Genomic DNA, 13950 nt, shown 5'->3' on the forward strand with positions numbered 1-13950 from the left:
AGAAAGGTAACCAAACCCATGTCAAACGCAAGATCAGAGGTATCCAAACGTGTGTCAAACGCGAGAGGAGAAAGGTAACCAAATGCGTGTCTAACGTGAAAGGATAAAGGTAACCAAACGCCTGTCAAACGCGATAGGAAAGGTAACCAAACGCGTGTCAAACGCGAGAGGAGAAAGGGTAACCAAATGCGTGTCAAACGTGAGAGGAGAAAGGTAACCAAACACGGGTCAAACGCGAGAGGAAAGGTAACCAAACGCGTGTCAAATGCGTGAGGAGAAAGGTAACCAAACGCGTGTCAACGCAAGAGGAGAAAGGGTAACCAAACGCGTGTCAAACGCGAGAGGAGAAAGGTAACCAAACGCGTGTCAAATGCGAGAGGAGAGGTATCCAAACGTGTGTCAAACGCGAGAGGAGAGGTTTCCAAAAGCGTGTCAAACACGAGGGGAGAAAGGTAACCAAACGCGTGTCAAACGCGAGGGGAAAAAGATAACCAAATGCGAGGGGAGAAAGGTAACCAAACGCATGTCAAACGTGAAAAGAAAAAGGTAACCTAACATGTGTCAAACGCGAGAGGAGAAAGGGGAACCAAACGCATGTCAAACGCGAGAGGAGAAAGGCAACCAAACGTGTGCCAAACGCGTGTCAAACGCGAGAGGAGAAAGGTAACCAAACGCGTGTCAAACGCGAGAGGAGAAAAGGAAAATTCCAAACACGCTGAAATCGTGTGAGGAAGGACAGACTCTAACCACGCTGAAATTGTGAGAAGAGGAAAGCAAATTCCAAACACGCTAAAATCGTGTGAGGAAGGACAAACTCTAACCACGCTGAAATCGTGAGAAAATGAAAGGCAAATTCCAAACACGCTGAAATCGTGAGAAGAGGAAAGGCAAATTCCAAACATGCTGAAATCGTGTGAGGAAGAACGAGACACTCTAATCACGGCTAAAATGGTGAGAAGAGGTCTGAAAACAACCACTCAGGGGCGCACTCGATGCAACCTGAGATAAGTCTCGGGGGACAACGATCCTAAACGCTGCACAGCGTGAAAGGATAAATGATACAAGATAGCACAAGATGCAAATTAATGCAATAAGTGCAATGATATGATACATGTTACAAGTAATATATGATGATGCTTAGGGAAATGCAATAAACAATCAAAGCGGCACTTTAGAAAGCAGCTCACGGGGTGAGTGGCGATGAACCGTTCTACTCTGACGGGGATCTCCCCCTTGTGTTCTTCAAACTCTTACCTTCAACTCATAGTACAAAGGTTCTGAAATGCTGACAAGGGGTAACCTCTGCATGTAGAAGCCACAGATGCCGTTTTTCTTCCTCTTTGATCATACTCACAACTTTCCCTATTCTCCAACGGGGTGACAGACTAGGTTGGTTCAGTATCCAGAATTGAGGCGCATACCCGCTACCTCAACCTATGGGGCTGCCATACAGATTTCAAGCCGGGGATACACCCCTGGGTATTTAAACCAGACTTTAGTCTCGGAAATCCCGAACCTTTGCGTTCTAGGCATCGGACATTCGAACTCTAGTTTCCACCGTCGCAGTTGGTCTCCTAGGAACTCATTGCAAACACAGCCAAGACGTCTCTGGCAAGGAATGATATTCAGGAGAGCACTTCTGATCGCCATTCTGGCTTGAAGTAGGCTTGAGCTTGAGCTTGAGGTAGAGGCACACTCATACTTTGGGGCATTGACAAGGCCTGAAGAGGTACATCCGGAATGCAATCTCAGAACTTTCTGAAGTTGAAACAAACTCAGATGCTTCGATTTTCCCTATTTTCTTTTACTTCGCAGTCCGAAACCTATATAGCTTCAGATAGGTCCTTGTTCTACTGTTCTCATATGACCTGGGTTGAACCCTGTAGTTTTATGAAAGAAGAAATCCTGTTTTGCACAAATGTAGAGAATGACACAGCACTCTGAGCACAAAATGATTTATTTTTGAAATTGAAACTAAGAAATGAGTTCTTAACCGGGTATTGAGCCTATGACTGACCACAGCCAAAACGACTCGACAACGGAAAACAAAGGTAAAACAACCTAAACACATCTATTGACACTCAAAACGACTCAAAACAAGAATCAAGACAAACAAAAACACACACACAACACTCAGATGTGTTACAAAGGCGAGAGACCTCTCGGTTCACGAGGAGCCTGTTTCTCTGGGTATTGTTTCCCACATTTTCTCATTTGTGATCCTCACATCACTATGGCACTCAATCTCTTTCTCTCTGAAAAACCCTTTCCTCACTTTTTTCTCAGCGCACATCTCTCTATTTTTCAATCTCTCTTATTTTTTATCCCTCCCCTGGGTGGTTGATAGATAAACAAGAAGTTGCGGGCTCTTGCCACTAGTATTCTACTAGATTCTCCTTTTTCCGATCACAATAGTGAGCTTTCCCATAGAGGGGTTGTGATGCAATTGGACGTGCAGCAGATCTACAACTGACATCGGTTGACGATGCCCTTGGCCAGTTTGGATGTGGTCAGACCTGTCCAGATGAGGGAGTGGAATATCCTGCTCCACTTCCAGTTCGTGCTTCACACTTGGCTTGATACCTCGCTGCTTGGAGGATGTGAGAGCTTTTGGCCCTTTTGTTGTTAGCTTCAGTTGTGCCCTTTCTGGCAAATATGGTGCCCTTTCCGGCAAATATGGTGACGACGGGGAATAGACAGAAAACCTGACTCAACTGTGCCCTTAGTTCATCATTTTTAACCATTTTTTTTGTTTGCTTTCTACTAAAACAATTTTGACCAACATGAGAGTTTGATTAACACGCTTGCTCGATTTTTTGATTTGAAATCATGCAAGTCAGGCTATGAGCACTGGAATTTTTCATTTTTTAGGTCCAAGAAATGGTCTAGTTTTGGAAAAATGGAATAGTTTTTGAGAGAATTAGTCAACCTCAGTAAAAATTCTCAAAAACTATTTTTGCAAATGGCCACTGCTCGACCAACATGGAATTAACTCGTGAGATGCACAACCTTAGATCCAAAATAATGGAAAATTGCCCCTTGTCTAAAGGGCACTGCACGGCGACGGAAAGTTGCCCCTTGTTTGAATGGCACCATAGTGCACTGTAATCAATACTTGAAGTGACGATCACAACCGAACTCTTGGATACAGAGAAGACAAAGATGATCAGAACCATTACATGGACACAGTCGATTTGGAAGTGTTTATGGCTGGACTTCGGAATGAAGTTGCCTATGTATCCCAAAGATGGGAATCAAGCCTGACGTAGTTCCGGGTTAAGGTACACTCGGGTATTAACCTCTCCTTTTATGCTCTAACTTTTGCCAAGGCCGCCCTTTCTGGGTTTTTAACCTTGCGAGCTCTGTTTTTCATTTCTTTTCTCCATTTTCTTTTTTCATTTTTTTCATTTTCTTTTCTTTTCATCTTTTTTTTTTTTTTCGTTTCTTTTCTTCTTTTTCTTTTCATTTCTTCTTTTATTTTCCTTTTCATTTGCTCTAACTTTTGCCAAGGTCGCCCTTTATAGACCGCCCGAACTCCGCTCCGTGCGCGAGGGCGCGAATTGTAGTTATAGCTACTACAGTTCGGACTCCTGTCACGGTTCTGAATCTAATCTCACAAAGTGTAATGTAAGACTGATAAATCACCAAAGAGTCCAAATTCGGCAAATCTTTTGAAAAACTGATTTTAATCAAGAAGTGCCAAACATGGACTGCTTTGCCAGATTTCAGAGTCGCCACCTAAATATTTTATTTTGGTAAATTTAGGAAACCCTGACTCGTGCCTATGGACGTCCCCCGAACGCCCCGGGAGGGTCAGTCCCGTTCTGTTCATTTGGGGTTACCACAGTTCGGACTCGACTTGTGTCACGGTTCTTAATCTGAACCAAAGAGTCCAAATCTGGCAAATCGTTTTGAGAAACAGATTTTTGAAAAAGTAGTGCCAAACATGGACTGCTTTGCCAGATACAGAGTCGCCACCTAAATATTTTAAAATGGGGGAATTTAGGAAACCCTGACTCGGTGCCGAAGGCCACATGTCCGTCATCACCGGAGTTATCTCGGCTCGGGAGCTTGGGTACGATCGGGGAAGGTCAGCTATGAGCACCCCCTTTCGCCCGGTCCAAAGACCGGCCTCTACTAACCGTGATATCCGTTTTTGAAAACTTTACGTGTTCTTATCCCGTTATTAGCCTAGAATTACTATGTTATGCGCACAGCAAACAAGTATAGACTAGATTGCCTAATTTGGAAATAAACATTGCATATCCGTTCGGTTTGAAAATGCTTTGGAATTTGCTACTCGCAAGTAGGCTAAAACACGGATTTTAATGAGTTTTTCCAACTCAAACAATCCAACCTTCACCCACAGGCATTCAAAACAGTTTAACACATAAGCATCTAGCCACATGTTAAGCATGCTGTCATGGCAATATTCACACTCATGCGATATGCTAAAGCGGAAATACTTACATAGTACTCCATGCCAAAACAAAGAACTTGTTAGCAAACATGCATGATCCAAGTCCATGTTAAGTGCCTAATGCATCGCATACAAAATGTTGCTAGAATAGGCTCGGCTATCCTAAACATGTCATGTAAAAATGCACAACTATCACATATTCAGTTTAGAATTTGAAGTACAAATGCAGTTAGCATGATGTACCGAGCCTAATGCATGTAGTACGAATGCATGAATGCACACATGCATAGCATAAGGTATGCTAAATTAAACGTGCCCTAATACCAACCATTAAAGCGGGTAAGTAAAAGGGAAGAAAGAAGTGAGGTTGGAAGACATACACACCACCGACGCACACTTATTACAGATTTTCCCTCGCTCGGAGGGACCGAATAAATATTACAAATTAATTAACTACGCAAGCTAATTAATATTACAAATTGCCTAATTTAATTAACAAATTAAATAGACTAATTAAAACAGGAAAACGCCTCGGGAAGCGCGCCACCATGCGCAAGTTGCCTCTGTTTTCCTTCTTTCACTCCTCTGGAGGCTGTCAAAACCTCAGGGTTGCATCCCTAGGCACTGGGGAGTACCACCGGCTGAGTGGAATCACCACCGACACTGGTATATGTCCATCGGCACAAAATTGAATCTGTCGGCAGAGAAAAGGTTGCCGGCCGGCACCTTACACTGCCGGTCGGCAAAGAAAGTCTGCTGGACCTGCAACTCACAGCAACAGAGGGCAAAACAAGGCATGGCAGCACAATTCAAGGCATGTATGCATCAACCATATCCCTTATCATTGCAATGACTCAAAGGGGCATGTGCCTCGATTCTCGGACCACCAATCACGCATTTCCATGCATGATGGCCCAAAGAACCAAGTATGCAACTTTGATTTCAAATGTATGCAAACCAATCAAACAAAACTCCCAATCCCTATCACCCAAGTCGAGGGACAAGGAATGCATGCAAGATGCAACGCAACCTAGGCATACAAGCTAAGGATGCAACATGGCATGGCAAGGCACTTATGCAAGCATACAAGCATACATATGGCAATGCAAATGGATGGCAAGATGGACTTATACATGAATTAGTCAACTCTAATAAGGCCTAAAACAGTGGCCATAATGACCAAAACAAGAAGCCAAAACACATGCGCACATACACATGATGGAAGGCCTACACTTAGGCACAATTTAAACAACCCTCAAGCACACTTGAAAGGGATAAACAAGAGCAATTAGTATGCAACATAAGCATTGAAATCATGTCATAAAATGATGCCAAATCATATCAAACAAGACAAGCAAATGCATGCAAGCATGGTCTAAGTACTTGAGGCAAGTCATGAAGCTTTGAAGCATGTTTTATCACAACAAACATGGCATGCATTAGGCAACCTAAAATAGGTTTTTAGCACATAACATAAGGCCCAAAAGACCACTTAGATGGCATCTAGATGGCTCAAAAACAAAGGCATGCAAAGGCACCAAAACATGAAGCATTGCTACACAAGCTTATGAGGCATTAAAGAGGCATGCAAGGTAATCAAACAAGCATGGAAATGGGACTGAAATGGCATATAGAATGATCCCAAATCACCAAAACAATGCAAAGATGCCATGCTACACATGCACATACTCAAGGCCAACAAGCCCAAATACAAAGGAGCTATATCAAGCATGCCAAGATCAACCCAAACGACTATGGACAGAGCTAAAACATGGCAAGATATGCGCAAAATCTTCACAAGACTAAGCCTAAAACATGCTCCAACAAAGGCTAACAACCTAAAGCACATTAAGGCATAAACAAGGCATTACATGGCAACTATGCTAAGAATGCATGGAGTTCCAAAACCAACTTGAAATCATGTTATATTATGGATATATAAGCATGAAAAACAAACCAAACATGCTCAACACACACTCAAGCATAGGCTTCCTTAAGAGGCCAAAATATGTCCTTTTCAAGGACAACAAGGAGAGGGGGTGGCCCTCTCCTTCTTGGGACTTCAAAGCATCATCTTCACCACTGAAATCCCTCAAGATTTCAGTGGTGAAGAGACCTCAACACCAAAATCCCGGAGCTAACACAAAATGGCTCAAAATGAGGCCTTTTGAGGCCTAAGGGTGGTCAACAACCCTCAAACAACAAAACACTCTTAATAAACAATAAAGAGGGCCTAAAAACAGAACTTTTTTATGTTATACAATAATCACAAAAACAGCTCTAAGATAGGTAAAAAATCAATGCAAAAATGGGGGAAAAAGGGACTAGAATCTCACCCTTGAAGACCCCTTCACAAATGGTGCTCCAATGGCCTCCTTGAGCTTGAATCCAACACCAAAACTTCAAAACAAACTCTTTAGAACCTCAACTCCAAGAGGAAGGTGAAACACTAGGTGTTTGTGTGCAATAGTAAGACACAAAGCACCTAGTGAACAAAAGAGAGGGAAAGAGAGATAGAGTGTGTATCTAACACTAACCCTAGAACTCAAACCCTAACAATGGCTGTTCTTGCTCTCAAAATATCCTAAGTCTCTAACCAAGCCTCTCCTCTTTGCCTTAGAGAGAGCTTCTCTCTATCTTGTCTTGTAAAGCTTACAAGACAAGCTTTTCAAGAGGGGGATCCCTCCATACACGTGTATGGAGGGATGCAATAGCAAGACAGCTGTCTAAAAATATCTGCAAAAGCAGATGAACAGCAATCGGCCGGCCAAAAATGCTATCTTGGCCAAAAGGAGTGCCGGTCGGCAACAAATAGTGCTGACCGACAACAAAGAGTGCCGGCCGGCAAACTACATTGCCAGTGGCAGCAAAAACCATCCGGTGGCATCTAGCCACTGCCGGTGGTGGGTAGGGATGGTCTACAAGCCCTACCCTGCCTCTCAAAGGCAAGATGCAAGTGTTTGGTGCAAAACCAGACACTAAACGGTCAAGTTCGGAAATCCTGAGGCAAGGCGCGCGAGCCAAGGCCTCCGGGAACTCCAAACGAACACAAACATGGAAGATCACCGTGTGTTCAAACAGTGACGTCCAAGTCTTGAGGACGGTCAAAAATGGGGTGTCTACAGTGCCTAAGGCCACGTGTCTGTCATCACCAAAGTTGCCTCGACTCGAGAACTTGGGTACGAGAGGGGAAGGTCCTGAAATGAGCACCCCCGCTCGCCCGATCAAAGATCAGCCTCTACTAACATGATATGTTTTTTTTGAAAACACAAGTGTTCTTATTCCGGTTTATTGGCTAACTTACTATCTGATGCGCATAACATACAAGTATAGACTAAATCACTTGATTTGGAACAAAACATCTCATGTTTGTTTTTCGAAAATGGTTTGGAGTTGCTACTCGCAAGTAGGCTAAGACGCAGGTTTGCCACTGTCAAGTGGACTTAAAAAACATGGTGATTTGCCACTCCAAGTGGGCTTAAAACGCACATTTCGATGAATTGTTCCAATTCAAGCAATGAAACCTTCATCCACAGGCATTCATGCAGTCAAACACATAAGCAGTTAGCCTCATGGCAAGCATGCTATCATGGCAGTCACTTACACACATGCAACAATGTTAAAGCGTAAAGACTCACAGTGTACTTTGAGCCAAAAAAGAAACTAGTTAGAAATCAATGCATGACCCTAGCTATGTTAAGATGCCTAATGAAACGCATGCAAAAATGCAACTAAAATAGGCTCGGCTATCTAGAATGGCATATGAATGCAACACTTGATAACATGCTTTGAAACACGTATTCAAGGAAGTATTGAAATATAATGCAGTTTGTATGATGCGCAGAGCCCGGTGCATGCAAGATAGATGAATAGATGCAAACATGCTAGCATAAGTATGCTAATTGAAATATGCCGTAAAACTAACCATAAAAAGCTGGTAAATAAAAAGAAGAAAGAAATGGGGGTTGGAAGACATGTATCACACACACGCACACTTAGTACAATACTTGCCCTCTCGACGGAGGGTCTGAATAATGAGCTAACTAGCTAATCTAAGATAATTAAACTAATTATTACAAAACAAAACTAATTAACTAACAAGTTAACTAGTTACAAACACAAATGAATAGCTATGTGCATTAACTACTTAAGTACAGAACCAAATAGTTAACTAGCTAAGCAAAACAGTTAAAAGGAGCCTCGGACCAGAAGTGCATGCATGCTCAATCGCCTCGCTCGGAAATCCATTACTATGCCCCAACTTGCCTCTGTTTGCATTTGATTTCAGAACACTGCACAAACCTCCAAATAGCTTCTACTCCATCATGGAGACCTCCAGGAAGGCTGCCGACCACTTAATGGTGTTGTAGACCACTCACACATGCTGCAGACCAGAAAAAATGGTCGGCCAGCTACTTTTTCTGGTCTGCCGACCAGAAAATCCTGCCATGCTCTAATTTGCTGTAACAAAGAACAAGAAGGGGCACATTAGTGTATTTGTAAGGTATGTGTGCACAACCACTCTCCCTATCATTTCTTAAGCTCAAGGGAGTGCGGTTCTAGACTCTTGGGTCACCAACCGAGCATCGCAATGCACGATGGCCGAGAAGCCAAGTTTGCACAATTCAATGTCAATGAATGCACAAATAACACATAAGGTCCTTAACCTCTATCATGCTTGATCACGAGGGTCGGCGACCGAGAAATGAGGCACGTTTCATCACTTCAAGTATGAAATGTCCCTTGTTTCTCGTGTTTGGATTAACACTCTATCCAAACACAATGCAATGCAACATGATCAACCTATCAATGCTAATGGCATTCAAACACAATGCAATGCAACATGATACAAACAACATGCAATGCAACAAAATGCAATGTAACAATATGCAAACAACATGCTCTTCTATGAATGCTAGAATGGCATGCACGAGTTTCCAACATATGAACAATGCATGCATGGCAAGTTTAGAAGCCTAAGGCATCAAAGCTAGAAAAGAACATCTCACAAGAGACATGCAATACAATGCTCAATGGACTTAAACCAAATATGGACAAACCTAAATCATGCCAAAACAGTGGCCAAAATATTCTGAAATGATGGCATGAAAAGCAAGATAATGCATGCACACGCATTGGCCCATCAACTAAGCATAAGAGCACAACTCTCAAACATGATCAAGAAGTGACAAAAATGGATGTGTGACAACACTATATGCTTTGAAATCATGTGTGAAATGATGCCAAATCATCCAAACAACACAAGCATAGCATGCAAGAGGGCCTAAGGCACAAGGCTACTAAAGGGACTACACAAGAGGCATGCAATACATGGCATAAATGATTGAACCAGCCATAGACAGAGCTCAAATAGGTCAAAACAAAGACCAAAACATGCTGAGATGGGAGCTCAAAAGCCTAGGCATGCATGCATACAAGTTAGACCATAAGCGAGGCACAAAGGCATAACCCTTAAAAGCACTCAAAGAGTGAGAGAAGTGAGAACATGACAATGCTACATGCTCTGAAATATCATGTTAAATGATGCCAAATCATGCACATGTCGCAAATGAAACGTGCTAGGAGGCTCAAAGCTTAAAACTAGCATAGACACTTGCACTATAGCTATACAAAGCAAGCCCTAAAAGGCCAATAACACCTAAAATAGTCCTAAAGCATGTCAAAATAATGGTAAAACATGCACGGAGTGTAGCCAAAACAAGCTAGCATGGTAAGCCAAAACATCAAGTAAGCTAGGCCAATGAGCATAGTTACACTACAAGTGTAAGAAGCAAATGAGGGATGCTCTAACCAACCAAAAACAAAGTTGTACCATAGTAAAATAACACCAAAAACACACTGAAATGGTAGCCCAAAAGCTTAGGCAAGATGGCATACATATTGGCTCATGTTTTAGGCATAAAACACCAGCCCTCCAAAGCATTGAAGAGTGAAAGATGTGAGGGCATGACCACACTACATGCACTGAAATCACATATCAAATGATGCTAAATCATGCAAATAGCCCAAGCAATGCATGCTAGTGACTTGGAAACTCAAAGCTAGTGAGCTAGAATGCACTATGGCTATACAAAGCAAGGCATGCATAACCAAAACAACATAAAATAGGGCTTAAGCATGGTAAAACATGAGTAAAAGCTTGCTGGAGTGGAGCCAAAAACATGCTAGAATGATGGTCCAAAGCATGATGCATGTTAGGCTAGTGAGTGGAATTGCACTACAAGTGCAAGGAGCATGCAAGAGGCAATCAAACCAACCCTAGACAGAGCTATATCATGGTAAAACAACACCAAAAACATGCTGAGATAGAACCAAAACATGCTAGAAAGGTGAGCTAAAACCTTAAGCATATAGGCTAGTTTACAAGGATTACACTACAAGTGTATAAAGCATGCAAGGGTGGCCTAAACTAAGCCAAAATAGAGGTATGCCCTACTGAAATAAGGCCAAAAATAGGCTGAGATGGAGTCAAAACAAGCTTAACAAACATGCTACTTTGATGAGCCATCAACACAAGCATATAAGAGAAGAGGAGGGGGGACAACCCCCACCCATTTGGGACCTTAAAACACACTTTCTACCACTGAAATTCCTTTGAGTTTTAGTGGTGAGAAGACCAAAAAGAGGTGGTCCCAATAGCTTAAAAGGATAGCTCAAAACAAGGAAAAATAAGGCACAAAAGGGGGTAGACCACCCCCAACACCAAAGAAGCCTCAAACAAACATTGCAAATACTTAAAAATGAAGCTTTTTACAGTTGAAAGTTAGTCCTAAAACATTATGCAAATAGGGCCAAAGACTTAATCAAAAACCAAGCTTTAAGAGACTAGTTTCTTACCCTCGATGAACAACTTCAAAGCAGCAAATCCAGCAACCTTTTTGGACCAAAGGCAATCCAAAAACACCAAAACCAGCTTCAAGGTACCTCAGCAACAAGAGTATGGTGTTTCACTAGGTGTTTGTGTGCAAAAGTGTGAAGAAACTACACTTTCAAGCACAAATATAGAGCAAAGGAAGAAATATAGAGATAGAGATGTATTTATAGCTCCAATGCAAAATTCTGAACCTGAGACAAGAGGAAGGAGGCTCCCTTTTATGGAAAACCAAGCATCAAGCTTGTTGAACAAGCTTGAAGCTTGAATCAATCCCTCCATTATATGGAGGATGCTTTCTGTGCCCAACAGCTGGCACAACTGGCATGGAAAATATCTGTAGAAAAAACAGAAATGGTGTTGACCAGTTAAAGTGGTCGGCCGACCACTACCACTGGTCGATTAACCAGAAAAAGTGGTCTGCAGGGAGACCAAGTGGTCGGCAAGGGGGGGGGGGAGATGGTCTGCACAAAGAGAGGAAGGTGGTGGCGTGGTTGCCGACCACTTTAGGTGGTCCAAAGACCACCAAGACCAGCTGGCCGACCAGAAAACTGGCTGACAGGCAAGAAAAGTGGTATTCTGGGAGAGAAACTGGTCTACACCCCTTATTCCACCCTCCAAGCAAGGAAAACAAGGTTTGGTTCAAAACCAAACCAAAAAAGAAGCAAGACAAAAGTCCACGGGACAAGGCGCAAAACCGGAAGCCCCGAAAACTAGTCTACGGGCGCAAAAAGTGGTCTACGAGAGGGAAATGTGGTCTACGGCCACAAAAAGTGGTCTACAAAACTCAATTCCCCTCTAGGCAAAGGCAATGAGGCATGGTCTGAAAACCAGGCCAAGAAGAGAACGTTAAGAGGTCCCGAGACAAGGCGCACGGCCGAAGGCTCCGGAAATCGAAAATTATCCTACAAGAGAGAAAAGTAGTCTACGACTACAAAAAGGTGACAGCGTCTTGGTCATAGTCCTTGAAGCTTATTCTGCCGGAGAAGTAATTGTGTCGTCTGAGACTTCTGGCCCAGGCGGTTTTGCCTGTTCTTGAGCGTCCTTCGAGGTAGAGGGAGATTGGGCGGATGGGCCTCTGCTCTGGTTTCTGTTATCAGAGGAGGAGGAGAGTTCTTCGTCAGTATATAAATTGTTTATATTATTTTTGTGTATCCCTAATCTAAGGAAATCGTCTTCCCTCCAAACGGAGAGACAGCATCAAATACTCGACAGTCCCTACCGAATTAATGAAGAATTTAGTAGGCTGCCAGAGAGATTTCCATGTATTTGTTAAATTCCAACCAGATCTCACTATTAGAGGAGGAATTCCTTGTATTTTATTAACAAATGGGGACAGTAGTTGGTTAGATGCAATGTCCCCAAAAATGAGAGAATGGTTTGATGTTAATGTAACCACTGTCATGATTAATGAAAAATTTTATTAATTTTATTTATGAAACCACTCAAAGTTTTATTTACTTACTACATTTCCCTTATCATCTACTATTACATCTTGAGTCACATCACTATTTTTTACACTGATGATTACATTTCGTAAAACATTAGAAAATTCTGCTGGATCCATAACAACTGATCCTCTACGATCACCTTCCTCTTTGCTCTGGTTCCTGTTATCAGAGGAGGAGGAGAGTTCTTCGTCAGTATATAAATTGTTTATATTATTTTTGTGTATCCCTAATCTAAGGAAATCGTCTTCCCTCCAAACGGAGAGACATCAATTTTGACATAACTCGTACTGAACGCAATTTCGACTTACAAACAAAATATTATTTTCTACCCATTTTTTTACTTCTTCATTTAAAAAAGGAAATGAAATAAAAGGGCTAGTATATGGGGGCCTCTCTCTTTTGTAATGATGGTCTACAGACCTCTCTCTCCCTCCAGGCAAAGGAAAACAAGGCATGGTCCACAAACCAAGCCAAAACACAAAGAGTTCAGAGGCCCGGAGACAAGACACTCAGCCGAAAAGTCTAGAAACTCAAAACGAGCACAAACATGCGCGATCACCGCGTGCACAAACGATGACGTCTGAGTCTTAAGGTCAGTCAAAAATGGGGTGTCTATAGTTGCCCCTCTTTGACAGAACTCAGAAGTCAAGAAGTGACAGGAGTGAATGTGAAAGCCCAGAGACGACCCATTTTTGACAAGGCTCAAGACTTAGACAAACATGCAAGATAACAAAGAGATGCGTCTTTAGGCAGGGGCAAGATGCAAATGACATGCACTATGCAGAACATAACTTATGATTATGCAAAGAGGGTTGTAATTAAGCATTTAGATGCAAATGTTATGCAAAGAAATGCTACAGCGAACTCGTACACAAGCAAATAAGTAAACACACCACGCGTGAGAATTACAGACCAAACTACATTTCATGCAGAAAGGATGTAAGAAAATTATGCAATCTTAGCAAACATGTGTGATAGATACACAAAGTGAACAAAGTGTGATAGATACATCGTATAAACAAGCATGTGCGATAGATACACAAAAGGCGAACAAAGTGTGATAGATACACTAAGTGAACAAAGTGTGATAGATACACCGTATGAACAAGCATGTGCGATAGATACACAAAGCAAACGTGTAATGGATACACAAAGTGAACGAAGTGTGATAGATACACTAAGTGAAC

The sequence above is a fragment of the Camellia sinensis genome, chromosome 5, assembly GCF_055761805.1.
Source record: "Camellia sinensis isolate YWXY chromosome 5, ASM5576180v1, whole genome shotgun sequence".
NCBI classification, from domain to species: Eukaryota; Viridiplantae; Streptophyta; class Magnoliopsida; order Ericales; family Theaceae; genus Camellia; species Camellia sinensis.